This window comes from Gavia stellata, chromosome 12 (genome assembly GCF_030936135.1).
Source record: "Gavia stellata isolate bGavSte3 chromosome 12, bGavSte3.hap2, whole genome shotgun sequence".
Lineage (NCBI taxonomy): Eukaryota > Metazoa > Chordata > Aves > Gaviiformes > Gaviidae > Gavia > Gavia stellata.
The window spans coordinates 24714987-24733059 of NC_082605.1; positions in this window are offsets into that span (position 1 = coordinate 24714987).

Consider the following 18073-nt stretch of genomic DNA (forward strand, 5'->3'; position numbering starts at 1 on the left):
GTGTAGAAAACCACTTATCCGTGGTGCCAGAAATTCTGTGCCCCTAATTAATTAGTATGTGTTCCCCCCCTCAAAAGCCAGAAGGATGACATTTTCCATGAAAGTTCTAGTTCTTTAACAGACAAAAGGCTCTGCATTCCCACAGTCATCCTAACAGCCCTCCACTGCGTCTATCCTGATTTCCATTCATCTTTCCTGGGCACACCTGCCCAGAACTGGGGCGGGGGGGGGCAGGCAGAATTTGGTAGGAACTTGACAGGTCTTCTGGGAACAGAGCTGCTCTACGGGTCCTGAAGTAGAGACGTCCCATTCATCTGTAATGCCGAGTGGTCACTTCGGTGCTGGCAAGGACTGAACCCCACAAGCCAGAATTCACTTCTGTTCCCCACTGACGGGACTAAGTGCTCTGAAAGCCAGCATGCCGTGGCTACAAATAACGCTGACCTGGGTATCCACTCTTCATATGAGAAGACCCACTTGTAAGACAGTGCAGTGAATCCGGGCAGTCCCGATACATCCAATGCTTTCCAGGAACATCGGATAAGTGATACAGCACCCACGAACAGCAGCTTCAATGAGATGGGAGGGGAAGAGGCATCTCTTCTTTCACAAGAAAGATTCTTGTGGTAAAACACACTCTGCACCGCTTCAGCTGTGTGACTGCAAAGGGTAGGAAATGGGATCGCTATTGCCTGCAAAGGGAGCTGTTTTCACTAAGATGACTGGAGTTACAAAGGAAGGGAAGAAAGAGGGGAAAAATACTCACTGCTGATTTCAAACAAAAGCCCAAACCTTCACAATAATTTTATATAAGTTTTCATCCACAGGCTCACAGCCTTTTGTACTACTTCAGCTCTTTGCACCAGTAGAACTAACTGGGGTTTCAGCTGAGGCTCCAGTAATAAAACATTTTTCAAGAACGTCCCTTGCCAGAGCTGGTGATGTCAAGACTTCACAAACGCAATGCAGTGGCAGGAGTGAACCCTGCCAGGCTTCAATAATGTTTATTTGGTGTCAAAAATTCAAAAGGAGGAAGTGTTTGTGCAGCAGATAAAGTAGGAAAGTGCATCCGAAACAACAAAAGATCTTACTTGAAAGCAGTATCCTATTGAAAGTATCCTTCAACTACATTAGAGCCCATTATACTCTCTGTCACCATAAAAATGCCGCTTTATAATACACTCAGGCAGGACGCTTTACTGTTTACGACAGATGGCTGAACTAAATATGCTTTAAAATGGTTTAAATTGGGAAAAATCTTCCCTCTCTGGCCATCACACAATTCATTTTCTTGGGTTAGTGTGCAGATAAAGCAATAGCAGCAGCTCTAAAATGAGGCATCTGTTGAAAGGCAAGCTTTTCTTGAAGTGTTGCACATCAGTTCACAAAGTGTAACATGCTGCCGCTGCTCAGAACAGCTGTCCTCATGAGGCAATAGACCCAATACCACTGCAGACGAAGCACCCAAACGGGGAGGTCTGCAGTACAAGGAGCAGCCAGTCTTTCCGAAGCAGGGCTCAAGTGGCAAGTTGCTGCGATGGTGCCGAAGAGCCTGCACCTGCCGGCTTTCCTTCTGCCCTCCTTCCTAAGGGACCATAAGCTGGACTAGTGAGCAGCACGCAAGGGTTGCTGTAGCAAGGCTTAATTTCACTTTTTTGTTCTAAGACATTGCCAGTCCCGAGATCAGCAGGCTTATATGTTTGATAGACTTCCTTAGATGCTGAGGAGGCATTTAGTGTAGCTTAAATAGTAACTATACAGGGTAGTTAAGTTGTTTTCTCATTTCAAGTATGAAGAACAAGAATAACTTCTCAGGCTCGGATGGGTCTTGGGTCTGGATTCATCACTCTACTGACACCCTTGAGCAGCCACACTAACCCGTGGCTATATCCATAACACTCAGGTGGTTTTGAAAGCACCTATGATCCTGACTTGCTCCCCGACCCAGCTGGCTCCCCGGCAGCCGGAGGCAGGCCCTCGGCCCTGCCGGCTGATGCAGCGAGCGGCTGAGCCGTGCCTAGCCCTGCAGAGCCCGGCACGCACCAGGAGGTGAGCGGGGGCTGCACTGGCAGGTTTCTGTCTTTGCAAACAGCGTACCTGGTCCTAAGGAGAGCCTCAGGGACCCCCTCAGGAATCACGCTCAGCGGGATTAACCTGAGGGCTTAAGGCTATACATGTGCTTAAGTGTTTTGATGAGTCATGACTTCAATGCACTTTCTTGCACTTACTTGGGTACCCGTTACTTGATAATCTTACAGTGCTGCTTCTGCCATGTACTTTTTCCCCAATCTTTACCCTTAAATACAAAAAGAAAGAGCCATTTGCTCCTTTGAGCAATAATGACATGTCAAATTTGCTCAAACAACAAGGATCAATAGCATGCAAAACTCGAGACCTGCCAGGACATGGAAGAATATAATAAAGATCAAGGTGACAGCAGGTTTTAATTATGTGAGAGGAGAAGGTATGTTCTGTAAGGTCTTTGCAATTTGAGACTATAATCAAAATGTCATCAGCCTGCCTCTTGTATTTTCAATCTCTTAGGAAAATGAGTAAAACTGGTATAACATTTTCAGATTAATTTTGATGCTTCCATCAGAAAGCCTGACATTTGGCTAATGTCAGACATCACCTACATTGTCATTTGATTTCCTGCTTCCCCCTTGGGTGTCACTTCACTAATGACCTAGAGGTGGTAATGAAATACGATGCACAGATTAAGGACAGAACTTTTGAAAATGAAGCCATGTATGCTTTGACATTAACATGCCACTTGTGGAAATACTCAGAAATGTATGGTTTTTGCCAAGCCATAGATATAGGTATTTAAAAATTAAGTGTAAATGTTCTCATCATTTATCCAATTAGATTATGCTAATTTACTTCAAGTACTGTGGATTTGCATCAGCACACAAGATACCTGTAAGGAACACCACAGAGTCTCTGAAGTTTCTCCGATGTGATGCAGATTTTGCCCTCCCTTTCACATGAAACAGTTTGCAAATCACAAAGTTTCTGTGCTTTCAGCCTACATACTCCTGGTATATAATTAGCCCCCTTCCTTCCTTTGAATCTCTTGGAAGTTTGAGATCAAATAACATGCCAAAAACTGTATGAAAAGTTTTCTCTGTCTCCTTCCATGAAAAAAAACTTGTGACACCAGCTACACATCATGATACACGAGGAAAGAGTAACTCCCACCTTCTCAGCAAAAATGCCATAGAAAGGTTAAGTGTAAGGAATTATTTAAGACCCTTGCATATTTTACGATGTTTTCTTACAAGTGGCATTGTGGAATCACAGAAAGGCAAAGCTGAAAAGGACCTCAGGAGATCACATGGGCAACACTGCTTCAGATGCTCCCGAGAGCACCGCAGGGAATTTCGGCTCAGACCTGCTCCACGTGGTGCCGCAGCATCCCTCTGCAGCTGCAGGGTTCGGCTCCGGCAGGTGCCGAGGGCTCTGCGGGCACGGGAAGCCTATCCCAGATACCATTAGAAAAGCACCCCGCTACTGAAGCCGTTGCGGAGAGCATGCTGAAACAAGGCATGAGGGCCTCACGGGAGCACATCAAACCAAGTGCTCCTCCCCTATATAACAACGCCGCTGGGAACTCCAAGCCTGTTCAGAGTACTGCATCCAAAGTAACTCCTCCTGGGGACCAATTTAGAAGACCCCAATATGAAAGAAGTCAGACGCATTAAATACCATGTACCACCTGCAATGTATCATTACTCCTCAGTCATGGCAGGAGTCAGAATGGTGCCTAATTTCTTCCATTCTTCAAGTAAATTCAGCCCTATGCATTTCAGTTTGTTCGCATCAGCTCAACACAGTACTGTAACCCCTTTCTCCCATGCCCAGTCACACTGTTATGCACATTTTTTCCCCCACAGTGAATATCTGGGATTTGTTAAAATTCCTTCAAACTCACGGCTGATAACAGCACCTCGACTATTAACATGGAGGCTCTGCACTCTTGATGGAGACTGTTCCACACTGTTTTTCCAAGAGGCAAGGATACTGCAGCAGCAAGAGCAATGTGATTATTTCCACTGAAAAGAGAACCATTCCTAACTACTCTTTATTAGTATTTTTTAAATTCACCAAGCTTCACATCAGTAAAAGATTATTGCACTATAATTTTAAAACAAAATGTGGCTATCTTATAACAATAAGATCCTAAGTATTTTCCAATTACTTCTGCCTGGGGCCTTTCAAGCACTGGGAATGAGAACTCTGATCTCTATGACTTTTTCCCCACTTCTTGATCTTTTTTTGAGGCTTATCTATAGGCCAGGATAGTGGCAGGAAAAATTTTGCTCCTTGCCAAGGTCTTCAGTCAAATCACACAATACCTTGCCTTTGTCCTCTAACTTTCTAGGTGGAAGCATAGATTATACTTCCAAGTCATTGAGTTCCTCTTACAGAATTCAAAGTGTTGAGAAATTCACCTTTCCTCTTCCTCTGAAATGTGTGTTACAAGAAGTCCCAAGCTGCCCCTAGTTTCAAATGCAGTCCAAATAAACCTCAAGGGAAGCCCTACAGTCAAGCACTGCAGAAGGAAGACATACAGTTTGTGGGGGGAAAAAAAAAAATGAAGCACTCCGATTGTTTTGGCTCTTGCTTTTGCTGATACGAGTTTATTACTGTGCATGATGTAGATGTTTGGAAAAGGTGTGCATCTAGGATGAAATTTGTGTCTATGAGAAATGCTCTTCAATGTCTGCCAGCGCTAAAGCTTGGCAGTGATAGGAATTTTGCAGAGATAGTTGGCAAAGCATTGACCAGGTACCACCTAGAAAACCATAGCTGCAACCTTCATTGAGTGCACATTTCTTAGGCCAAACTCACCAGATGAACATAAGCATAAACATTTTGGCTGTATTTGGCTCTATTTCTTTCCTGACTAGATAACAAAGACTCATTTCAAACTTAATCTTAAAACCTTGAGTTGGGATGAGAAAAGTGAAAGTGCACATACTGCCATTACAAAAAGTCGGAATCTGTTGTGGCTTCAAAGCATCACCCACAAATCTGACAAAAGAAGTGACGAATGGCATCATGACATTCCCTGTCACGCCATGCATTTGCAGAGTTACACACCTAGCCCTGTCAGTTACACTAACAAGACGGAAACTACCATCAAAATTACCTCAGTCGAGCCAAATCCAAAACCCCTGGGACTGACAAAAAAAATTGAGATGCTTCCTATGGAACTCTACCGGGCACCGCTGTGAAAAGCAATAGCGGTTACAGTGAGGTGTGCAAAAGACTACGGTGAAATTACTTATCTTCTAACCCATATCTTTTAGATCTCTCAGGTTCTCATTTCCCTGTATCTTAGATAATAAATACTGACTGAATGAAGCTTGTCAGGATATACAGGACCAAATATGCTACAGAGAGATGAACCAGACTTTGCCACCACTTGCTTAACCGTCAGCCCTGGAAATCTACATTTTGCTTTTAATTTAGGCCTTTTACAGTAGGAATATCTTTTGAATGCTAGAGAACCACAGTGACCCAAAGCTATCAATCTCTGGTACATGCATCACTCTCTTACCACATTGCTACTTTCCTGGTGAGAAAAAAAGAAGAAATGTTTCAAAGAGCATCCCAGAAATACTTGAACAGATACCTGAAGGCGAGGAGAGAGCAGAAAGGCTACAGAAGTACCAGAAAACATCACTCAACAACCTCTTTGAAACACATTTTTCCTATGAAGTGTATCTGTTTAACAGGGTTTTTCTGAGGAGATCAATTTCGCCCCATAAAAGTGTAAGTCAGTCTCGTAGCTCGGACAGCAAAACCAACTGCCCTGCGAAGCAGTGGGACTCAGAGCTAACAAATCAGCAAAACGGGCCTCGTGATTTCTGTCAGCCTGTCCCGCCGAAATACCTTCTGCCTTTCAAAACTCTGATCAGACGGTTCCACCCCTGAAAGAAAGGAGGAAGGAAAAGCCAACAGCCCCACACAGGGTTTTGCCACCGCCAGCGAGCTTCAACGGAAGGGTGTCAGGAACCAGCCCGGTGGGAGAGGGGAGCGGAGGGGGATCGATGGGACCCGCCGGCATGGGAGCTTTCCGACCCCTCAGCCGCCAGCCGAGCCCCGCAGCCGGGACGCCGCAGGCTGGGGCCACGCTGGCGGCACATGGCACGGGGGCTGCACATGGCACGGGGGCTGCAGGGCTGCCCAGCCACCCGCACCGCGGGAGGGACGGGCCGCTCTGCCGCTCAGGCTCTCCGAAGAACACACGCAAGGTCACGCCGATGAGACTTTCACCGTTTACCCTTCCCAGGCAAAGCCTCTTCATATTTTTATAGCGGATAAACAATTTGAGGGATTTGCATACGGAGATTTACAAACAAAAATATGCCTTATATTTACTTTGTTCTTCTCCTATTAGCATAAAATAATAATCCGCGTTTCAGCAGATGGGGAAAGGGACACAATACGAATGAGGCAACTTTCTCGCTCTCACCCCGTGGGGGGGAAGGGACGGCCTGACCCCCCGCAGCGCAGAGCTGCTCCCTTGACTGCGGGTTTTTACCCCACCGGCCTGCCCCAAGCGGGGCTGCGCGCCCGGCGCAGGGAGCAGAGGAAACCCACCCGCGCTACGCCATCACCGTAACTGGTCACCCTGGAACACAGCAATCCCCAGAGGAAAAATGCTTTATAATGCTTTTGCTCAAAAGCTGCTGCTGCTGCCCCGCGCCGGCCCGGGTGAGTTAGTAAACAAGCCCCTCTCCCCGCTCTGAGGTTGGGGGAGGCTCCCGGGTGAGGAGAGGCCGCGGGGCCGGGACAGCAGCACCCCCAGCCACGACGCGGGCGCCCCAAGACCTCAGCAAGACGTACCGGCCGCCCACCCGCCGGCGGTCCGCTCCGCGCCTCCGCGCTCAGCCCGGGCCGGGCCGCGTGCTCTCCAGGAGGGGCCGTCGCGGCAGCAGCCGGGCGGCCGCCTCAGGCCACGGGGAGGCCGAGTCCCGCGGTGCCGCTGCGGCGGGCCCGGCGCTGCGCTCCCTGGCTGCCCGCGGGGAGGGCGGGAGGGGGCGGCGGCCGTTGGCGGGAGCACCCCGCCTGGCGCGGCCGCTGTGGGGCAGCTCCCGCAGGAGAGCGGCGGCAGGACCGGGCGGGGAAAACCGCCCCCCCCACCCCACCGCGGTCGGGCTGCTCGGTGCAGCTGGGAGCGATCTGCCGTTACCGACACACCTGCGCCCCGGCCCTGCCCGCGGGGGAAGGCGGTTTCACCCGGAGGGATGGGCGTACGGCTGTCACAGGGGTAAGCGGGGAGGGCGAGCACAAGGCACGAAATTCATTTAGTTTCCAGGTTGAGGCCTTCCCCGACTCTGGCTGGTTTGTCGGGGTAGCAGACACCGCCTGAAACTGCGTCACTTAAAATATCAACTCTAACACCCGCCTCGGCGGAGTGCTGCGTATTAAAGAAAGCAGCTCGGCCCTGGCAAGTGTCTGAAAGGTATTTAATATTTTCAGCAAAATGACCTGTACCATAACAGGCGCATTTTGCTACATCATACAATAGCTCACGTTTCGGCTACTTTCCTGAGACACAGCTAGCTTTTTTCTTCCTTAAACGTAGGACTTTATACTGTTACACAACCTCATTGTACCTGCAAAGATTTCATAAAAGTACTTTTGGTTCTTCAGAAACATGAGGCACTGGCAGAGGAGTAAAAACCCTCGTTTTTTACAGGGTGGACTCTGTAAAACCCCTGCTCGTGGTTACACCGGAAAGCCTCTGCTGCCTGGAGGAAAGGCGGGCGCGACGCGGCGCCGGGCACCTGAGGAGCGTTTGGAGAGCAGGCAGATGGAACGGTTCGGCGTTGTGCGCACTGGATAAATTAAAAATTGAAATAAGCCATTCCTGCTGCAAATACTGAACATTTAAAAAAAAAGCTGAAAGAAATCTGATTTGCTAACGGATAATGCTTTGCTCTCGCTCTGCACAGAACAATTTGAAGCTAGATTAACCAGGAATGCACTAAGTGACCAAGTTTATGGTTTTTGCTTGTCTAATGTGATCGTAGCCATAGCATGAAGCATTTTTCTCATGGTGTGAGGTGTAGCAATTTATGACCACACAGGACAATTTAAGGCTCTGGGTTTTAGATCACCATCTTCCCAGGTGGCTGTTTCAAGCAGAAGGCCTGTACCTCAAACATTGCAATTTTAAGTGAAATACCAAAAGTAACCAAGAGAAAATAAAGGAATGAAATAGGATTTGGGGAGTTCGACCTGAAATCTCCAAAGTCTGCCAGCACTTCCCTAGCAGGATGGGAAGTTTCTTTCTACTGCATGCCTCTCTGCATGGGATGATTTGTCATCATGAACTCCAGGAGGCTCATTAAGCCTCAGGTAAACACAGATCTTAATTTATATGTATTATGAAATGGTCTTGTAGGCTGTACCACTAAGCCAGCAAAAAATTAAAGTGCAGCGTGCAAGTGAGCTACTGTGCTGATACAAGGAAGTCTCCAAAAGGAGGTAATCACGGCTAGCGACCTACTGTTGAGCAAGAAGCTGGTATGTTGTGGTGTGGTATTTGGGAAGAATCTGTGGGTATATGAAAAGAACAGAGTAACATTTAGAAGCTCATATGCCCTTTAGTGTCAACATACATTGCAGAGACAAATCGGTCCAGGTTTTCCTTGATTTATATATCTACATTATATTTCATGCATATTTGTTTGAATGTTAGAGAACTAAAAAGAAATTAATGGATTTAGTAAACCCGAGCAAACATTCTCAAACTGTTCTTTGGGACCTGAGCCTAGGTTTTCCACAGGTGAAAGAAAGAGTACAGGGAATTTAGAGTTCAACAAGCTTCTTTTTTAAAAGACAACCTTCCTTTCCCTGTTCCCTGTAGGGCTCACATGTGTCACACTTCATGGTAATTAAAATAAAATCTGAATTGATAAATACAGGGACTGAATTTTGGCTGAATGAAAAGACTGATTCTTGAATTAATCAAGTTGCATATTCACTATGTAAGTAAAGGAGGGAAGTGTCTCTGAAATGTGTTCCTCTCAATACATAGGGGATTCAGAGGAGGCGAAGAATGTTAAAAAGAAGAATCTGACAGATTTGAAATTTTCCTCTGAGTGACAACTGCACAGGCAGCTTTTTGATACAGACAATAACCCCAGACAATCAGCTCTGGGTTCAGAAGTGATACGGAGAGGCATTTCAGTGTCATCACTTCTGTTATTACTGAAATCATCAGGCACCTGCTGGGCACAAAAATCCACAAAAGGACAACAATATCAAACAGGCATGAGAAGGGCTACAGTACAGCACATAACAAGTGATCAAGTGGCATTTCTTGGGCCCTGAACAACTCATAGGAAGTTCTCCAGAAAGATTATCTTTTCTTCGGGATTTCTTCTGTTTCATATTGGATATGACAGTATGTGCTACATGATGTATATGTGGAATGGTGATCAAACTGCAGCATTTCTTGAACGTAGTACAGACACCTCAACACGCTAGTGATCATCAGTCTAAGAAAACCAAAAATGATTCCATAATTCAGCAACTCATGTAGATAATGGGTCTTTCTTCCCTTTACTTTTGTGAAGCCAAGATTTGTTACGGCACTGAGAAATCTAACGACTAGGAACTCTTAATTAGTAGGAAACTCATGAAAATATTTGTAGCAGAGTAGAAAGATGGTATTTTGCAGAGGAAGAAGCATTTGCATTTTAATTCATGCATAATATAATCCTTGAAGGCAGTACTGTAAGCACAACTCGGGTCTTACACGAAGGAACTGAATCACGATGGTGAAGAGGCACTTTATTTTTTATGCCAGTCCATTTTTCCCTTCCGTTCTGAGACTGCCAGCAAGAGTTAATTGGTGGCAACTGTGATAGCAACTGCTCTAGTGTAGAAAATGTCTTCCAGGGACTCCGCAAACACCATCTATTCATTATTTTGCATAGGCTGCCTAGGAGAAGATGGATGATAATGCTTGGTCATTACTGACGTAGATCAGATTGAAAACAGTGACCTGCAGGTGAAGTGTTTTATCTTTTATCACCTACTGACTCAAATAAAGAATATGTTCTGGAGAAAGGATATTACTGTTATTGGTTCCAATGTTTATTTCAAATACCTGTCTACCTCCCTTTGGAAAAGAATGGGCGATTATCACAAGCAGTACAGTTGCAAAACAATAAATAAATAAATAAATCCTGAGTTGTCTGCAGCAAATAAAGAAATTTCATCATATTTTACAGCCTGATACCTATGAACTTGTCAGAATGCACTGCTAGCGTGCTCTGTTTGTGCTGAGGACCTGCCTGGTTACTAGACTCCAGAGTTTTGTGGAAGTAACAGATCTGCATGCAAAAAGCCTGTTTTCATCAAAACCTGATTCTACCCTTGCAAAGTATCTGCCACCAGCTGTAATAAGCATTGACTTGAATGTAAACTGGCTATTTCCCATCTGGTTCTGAATTACAAAGAGTAGAAATTGTGAATGAAATAACTGGATAATTTATTGAGATAATTAAAATAAAAATTAATTTAATAATTAAAGTTTATTTTTCTTTCACACTCGGGCCTCATCAGAAAAACACACCATCTGCACCATTAAGAGGAGAACATTCCTATTGTTTTCTAAACGCACAACCTGCCGATCATGAGAATTAAAATGCCCATAGTACAAGGGTTTTCTGGATGGTTGTGATGAAGTGTGAGATGTATTTATTCATGTCTTTGCCACGCAAGAATGAAACAAATAAGCCATTGTTACTGAGAGAACTGTTGGCCATCCAGGCATTCCATAGAGAGACATGAATAGTGCCGAATAATACAAATGACAGGAGAATTTGGATGTGACAGTCCACTGTTCCTACTAGGTTGCAATGTAAAGTGCTAAGGTATTAAAAATAGGTGATTTGTTTAGAATTTCTAGCAGCACTTCCTAAACTCAGATGTATGGGGTTTTGCTTCTATGATAGAGGGATGAGAGTTAGTGTTCTAGGGCTTCCTAAATTTTTTTTAGTTTCTTATAATCCAAAGCACTGAAAAAGGCAGGATGCTTTTTCTTGTGTATACCTTTTGGAATCCTCTCTGACATTAGAGAAGTTCATACTGCTAACAGCCTGTAGCCATATGGGGTAACAGAAGGCATTTTGCAAATCTAGAAACTAGAAGTATTTTGAGTTTTTATTGGGAGAGAATTCTTTGTGCAGGGATGGAGAGAGAACCAGAGCTGTTCAATCCAGATTTATTTTGTCTTGCTGTTACAGAACACATAACAGCCCTCAGTATTTGACAGGATATAGTGGTCAGTACTGCAGAAACTGTTCTGGGTTGTATTATCTTTTGGACAAAATTCCAGATCAGCTGCCTTCAACGAGAAGGGAGGTTTTTCATTGGTTTCAGATAAGCTAGAAACTCATTTGGTGCATAACAAATTGTGACATCTCATGTTGTTTTGGTTCTTGCTATCTGGTTATTTATGTGTGGAATATATCTATGAAAGGCATTGGCCATTAATAAAACAGAAAATGACAGAAGCAGCGCAGACAGCGTCGTCTGATGATTCACTGCACTGAGAATCAGGACACACAGGCTCCGCGTGCAGATAATAGCAACAGAGTAAAGGGATGTCGCATAATTTTTGAGGCGCTGTCATGGCATTTGCATACGGCAGAACACAGCACAGGGCTGCCAGAGCAGCCTCCCACTGTTGGTTAGGCTAACCCAGCACTGCTGTGTGCAAATGGAACAGCAGAATAATGAAGACTACCCTGTGCTGAGTTCCTCCCTCTAGTTATGAATGCATCTTTTATCAAACAGTTATGCCTTTTCATAGGAAAAAACTTCAAGATTTTTTTTTTTGCTGGAGGCAGGGAAACATCCAGTAGATAAAGGAACAAGTCATGTTCTTCACCTTTCAGAAGGGAGAAAGAAAATTCCCTTCATGAAACCACCAGGTTTGCTGCACGGACGTCGTTAGCAAAACCAGATTCCTGGCTATCAGTTACACAAATTTGCTCTTTCTAGCAGGATCCCCTACAGTATTGCTTCTGTGATTGCAGTGGGTGGGGCTTTTTGGTTTTGATTTTTAATATCAAGGTAAAAGAACCTCAGATTTTTAAAATTAAATGGACAATTCAATCTTGTGGTTGAAGCAAACAGGAACTGTTATGGGAGAGGGATAATGGCTTCCTGCTTCTGTGTGAAATGTCTGCATGCATGATGCATAAAGGCCATTACTCTACTCAATTCTCTTGGAGACTCATTTCTCCAGAACAAGCTTTCAGGCTTTTTTCCCCCTGGACATACGTGTGCTTCCCAACCATCAGGGTCACAGTTACTACTTACAAAGTCCTTAACAGAAAAAAAGTAAGTAAGTCCTTTAGGAAAGGGGAGTTATATAACTGAGTACCTATAATTAAACTGAGCTTTGACACCAATAATCATACTGCACGAAACAAGAGCTGAAACTATAAACTTGGCAAGAAAAGCGTGGCTCAGGGGATGGGGTGGGATTTAGAACTTCTCCCCTCCCTGCATCTCTGGTTGAAACATGGCTCAAGTCAGAAACAGCTAAAGGTTATTTTTATGTCAGGATTATTGGATGGATCTTTGGAAATAAATACTTTGTCCAAATCTCATTGTGGTCAGTAAGAGCTTTTCTATTTACTTTATGTGTCTTTGAATGAAACTACTAGTAGTCAGATTCGCGTGCAGCTCGATATATCCCATACCAGTTATCTCATTTACTGGCAGTTTAAGCAGACAGGTTGCAAAGGCTGTCCTTCTCACCTGCAGAATTACTTGTACAACACAGCTCACATGCATTAAGATGTATTAAAACTTAATATGTGAACCATTTTGATGCTTGTTCCATGAATAAGTGCTTCAGACTATGGACAGTCTCCAAACAAAGCTACAGCCCACCCCTGTGTTCACCAAATGCCTATTTAATACTCACATGCTCTGCACTTTGCAGAGTTGCAGTCTAAACGGATGGGTCCTGTAGTGGTAAAGCAAACACGTTCATATCTGGGAATCCTGACAGTTGGATCTCTTTGATTTTGAGATCTCTTTATGATCCTAATCTTCAATTAAACTTGTAAGAGGCAAAGGAGAACCAGTATGCTGGGAGACGTCAGAACAACAATAGTATTTGGAAAGAGGTTAGTGAGGCAGGATAGAAGTATATGGGTTTTTCCACTGTAGTGGTGGCATTTGCAAGGAGAGAGGCGATAGGAGTCAAACAGCATCTAATGTAATCTCACCAGGCAAGCCTGTTCATTACATTTTACTCATTAGCTTTTCTTCTTCCAAAAGCTGAAGAAATGCAGTGTATAAGAATGATAAAGAATGACTTCTTCTAGTAAATTTTTACATCAAAAGTGTCTATGCAAAGTTGTAGGAACACATAGAAAATGCACTACATCAATGTCTAAAAATCCCCAAATAATCAGGCTCCTGATCTTGCATTTCTTCCCTTCCCGTGGTCTCCCCGCCGCAGGAGAAGACTGGGAGGACAGCTGGGCCGTGCAGCGTGACTTGCAGGCGATCAGACCTGCGCTGTGTTAGGCCGCTTTGGGAAGTGAATTCTGGAGCAGGTTTGATGTTGACTGCCCTGATTCACTTCTTCCCCTTAATGCTGGGACAACGAAGTTTGTTATAGTAACTCCAAAGCACAACTTCTCTGCTATGGCAGGGAGGTGGTCTCTAAAGCGAAGAGCCTGAATCAGGTAGTAACTTTTCACTTTTCCCATCAATGCAGTGGCACCCAACATAGTTTGCAAGGGATGGGAATAATGCAGACTCTCCCTGAAACATTGCTCAAAATGCAGACACCTGAACGTTGCAATTTCAAAAGGTCCGAAGGTATTATTGAGTTCCAAACATATTTCAATAATCCAGCTCATCTCCAGTGTATGTGCAGACTTCAATGACTCACACAGAGTAGACCCATATCGTATAAAATATTAATGTGCAGATGTCTTAATGAACCAAAATACATACGCCCAGCCCTGTTAACCTCAGGGAAAAGGCATGAGGCTGTATTTTAACTCTGAACCTAACTGAAAATTTAAAGTTGGTAAATAGTTCTTGGCTTCACAGTACAACTATTAAAGTTTAAAAAACCTAATAAATTAATCCCCACATCCCAAAGTGTGTGTTTGAAATCTTACACCTTAAGCACAGATAAAACAATAGAATGACTCCACAGAATAATTGTAGAGGCAAACACTTTTCCCCTAGGAGTAGTATTTTAAAGGGAAGCAAAATAACCCCGTATAGCCAAATGCAGAATTATTTTTCCAAACCAGTCTTACTCCCCCGATGGTATGCAGCTGTTGTTCTCCAAAACAACTAGCATACATTTTTTCTTTTTTTAGTCCCCTCTGCTAGAGGAGGAGGTAAGTTCTTCATGAGGGAAGAAACAGTAGTCTTGCAATAGTATTAGAATTATCTACACCCTCCTGTAGTATATTCATTTATACTTCACAATGAAGTAGAAGTACTTTGACCATATTTTGTTCAACTAGGTGAATGAACATTTTGCTTAGAAGGTTTCTGATATTTTTGTTGGCTGCATAAAAGAAAGATGAAACAGTTCGAAAAAAGCAATCACGAACCATGTCTCTATACACCTATTCCCCATCCTTGAGAACATGTTAATGCTTCCATACAATGAACCAGTTATTAACTGTGAAAAAAATTCTGAGCCTTACAGAGAACAAACTCACAAATTGGCTATTATCAACAAGCAGCACTACAGAAATTAAGCTAATAATATTTTTTTTTTTTTGACAAGGTAACTTATAATTGACCTTGTTTAAGCTCAGATCCCCAGAAGTAAAACACTTTCTCAAAGGGGCTAAGGAAATTATTTAATAACCATTTATAGTACAGTTACTTACTCCTTTTCAGTTTACTTATCTTGTTTTTTTTGCTACGCTACTTTCCTCTTCATCCTGTTGCTGAACTTGATGGTAGATCAGTTACAGCCAGCCGACCAGCACCTTTGCAGCAGCGGCGTTGTGAAAAGAGCACCAGCCACCCAGCACAAGTTCTAAACAGCAGCATTTTCACAGCTGGATTTGGGGGAGAAGCCTGCAAAACCTAACATTATCTCTAACTGCTCTGCAGCCACTGTCAAGGTGCCGACAAGGAAGCAATGTTGGTTTTTGTCCAGCGATGTTGTTCTTTGCCCAGCGATGTTGTTCTTTGCCCAGAAGGCTTGGAAAGGAAGAACAAAGAGTTTAGGGGACAGTTCTAGTCACGGTTCCCTGCCACTTCCACTCACGCTTAAGACAATATACCGGTGCTCCTCAGGTTACACTGCCTTGTCCCCATCTCTCTGCTCAGGAGCAAATTTGATCTCAAAAGTAAATAAAACAGCTGAGAAAAGCCTGCATGAGTCCTCACCTTCTGAACTGGTAAGATGGAAAGACCTAGTTGTAAAAAAATCATTTTTATATGTTTTGTTCTGACAGTTCATTGCTACAACCTGTTATTCCTGTCTGTTAGCTTGGGGTATTTCCCCCACCCTTTGCCTATTTTGGGGGAACAAATCAGCTGTGCAAATGTCTTTGTCTTAGGTAAAAAACAGTCAGGAAAGGGCCCAAACTTTCAGTGTCCTCCACACAGCTTCAGGTGTCCGCTCCTGTGTATGCCTGCTATGACTTTAAAAAGCTATAATAGGTTTTTATGGACTGTACACTGCTGATATTTCATTGGATTTCTCCAGTGTAGATGTTAAGTCATTCAGGTATAAATCAAACTGCATGCACTTTAATTTCTGGCATGTTTCTCTAGGTGCCTTTTCCAAAGCCAAAGGAAATAAATGGAAGTCTTCCTACTGATGCCTGGCCTTGAAATATGCTCATCAGTGCAGCCACTTTATTTTGGCAATGAGATGTCAAGAACTTAAAGCACTCCTACATACCTTACTATTAAAATTCACTTGTTACTTCAGTCGCCCTAGGCCACCTGGGCCCAGAATGAAGCTCTGCTCGTTAGTGGAATAAAGATAAAAACGGTATTTTCAGTCCTGCTTCTGGTGCAGAAACTAAGAGGTTTGTGTCTCCTGTAAGCAAGCGGGAGATGGCTGCCTGAGCCCACATATATCTGGACTGAGTTGTTTTTCCACAGCAGCCAGTTCCTCATGGTGTCAGTCAGGACATTCAACCAGTAGTGAATTATAAGGGTGCAGGATCACTGTGACCTCTGTCCCTCCTCTGCAGCAACAGCTACTTCTAGATGAAAGCACTGAGTAGGCTAAATTTCACCTGGATGACGGAATAAACCTGAATGATTTCTGGGTCCAAACACCAAAGGGTCAAGTTGCTAAAATCCTCCCCCAGCACCGAGAGCTGTGGCAGCTGATTGCTTCCATGGAGCCGAAGAAAATTCCCTCTGTCTTTGCCATACTCAGCAACAGAAAATTACTGCTCATCCAGCTGCAAATATCTGACAGGCAGTCAGACAGCACCTCGGGGACAGAAGGCTTTAAAGCAAAGTACAGCTATGCATCAGTGGCATGTTCATGAGAAAATTCACAATGTGCTGACACTCCAGATCTCCTAGTACCATCACGTAGTCCAGATAACGTAAAAGCGCCAAATAAAAGGTGCCCCTGGGGTAAGAAAGAGTTGCTTTGGAGGAAGAGATTAAAATATTCCTCGATACAAACCTACCGGAGTCCAGCAAGCACCACCAGGTTCAGAGGGCAGTAATGGATGTGCCACAAATTCACATCGACCCTAGAGGGTTTGTGATCCACAAGGTCAAATGCAGCGGGTACATTTTAAATGGAAAAGGAGATAAAACGTAAAGGCAAGTTCAAAATGTATTCGAATTCAAACTCAGAAGGACCCAACAGCTACTGAATTTCAACAGGATTTACGTGACTGCAGCCTTTAGACTCCTTCGAAAGCCTTATGAATAACTGTCCCCCCAAAGTGCGCTCAGGTACAGGGAACTTGCTGAAGTAAATAGCTGTAAACCAGGTCTGTTCAGCTCTGTCCAGCAGGCACGTGTTGGGTGGCGGAAGATTTCAGAACACAACCGAAGTATGCAGCTGCAGAAGTGTGTTAATTAGAAGCAGTACAATGCTATCACATGGGCATTTTCGGTAAACTTTTCCAAGATGTTTCTCTTCCATATTCCTCGCAGGTATACCAGCTGAGAGTATGGCGTGCTTATTTGAAGAGCCTGTTCATATAAGGTTGATAGGGTGTGATAAGTGTAAGATTTGTAAGTGACAAGCGAAGGTTTAAAAAAAAGGTTAAAAATTACAGACCAAAACCTCATGATTCTCTATCCCTTGAATCTGAAAGCACAGTTAATATTTTTGATCCAACAGGATCTTTGGGAAGAACTCCTCTGGTCCTGCCCTCCATCTGAGCTGTGCCCTATCTATGTCACACAGCAGACCCCTGCGCCCCGCCGGGAAGCCGTCTGTCCGCAGGCTGCCGCTGCAGGCACAGCTCCTCCCAACAGCCGGCATGTCCAGTGCTAATTGTGATGAAGGATGCACAGGTATTTTTAACATATGAACCACAGCTTCAAGGTGAAATGCTGCTACTGATGAGAAATGACTTCTGCCATTCACTGCAACGGCAGCGGGATTTCTCCCAAGCCTTTAGTATCTCTCTGTAGCTGTGTATGTTCCTGTATATCATTGCTACAACACAAGCGTCTATTGTAGTCCCTGATCTTCATGTAAAAGCTTCCTGGAAGGTTTTCCTTCAACACATGTTTCATCTAAATCTGGAAACATATTTGATAGAAATTATCAGGAAGACATTTTAAACCATTTGAAGATACTGGGGCTGACTAATTTATTCCCAGAAAGAATGTTGTGCTAAGATTTTCTCCTCTTCATGAATATCACAGAAATTCACAAAGAATTAAACTCAACCTCTGATATGCAGCATGGTTTGAATAGCTCTGCCAAGAAAATTGTTGTATATGCTTTATATAAAATCAGAAGTCATTTTAAGTATAATTTCATGATAGTAATTTAGTAACCACTAAGATTTTAGCAGAATTCAGGGAAGTTTGATCCTTC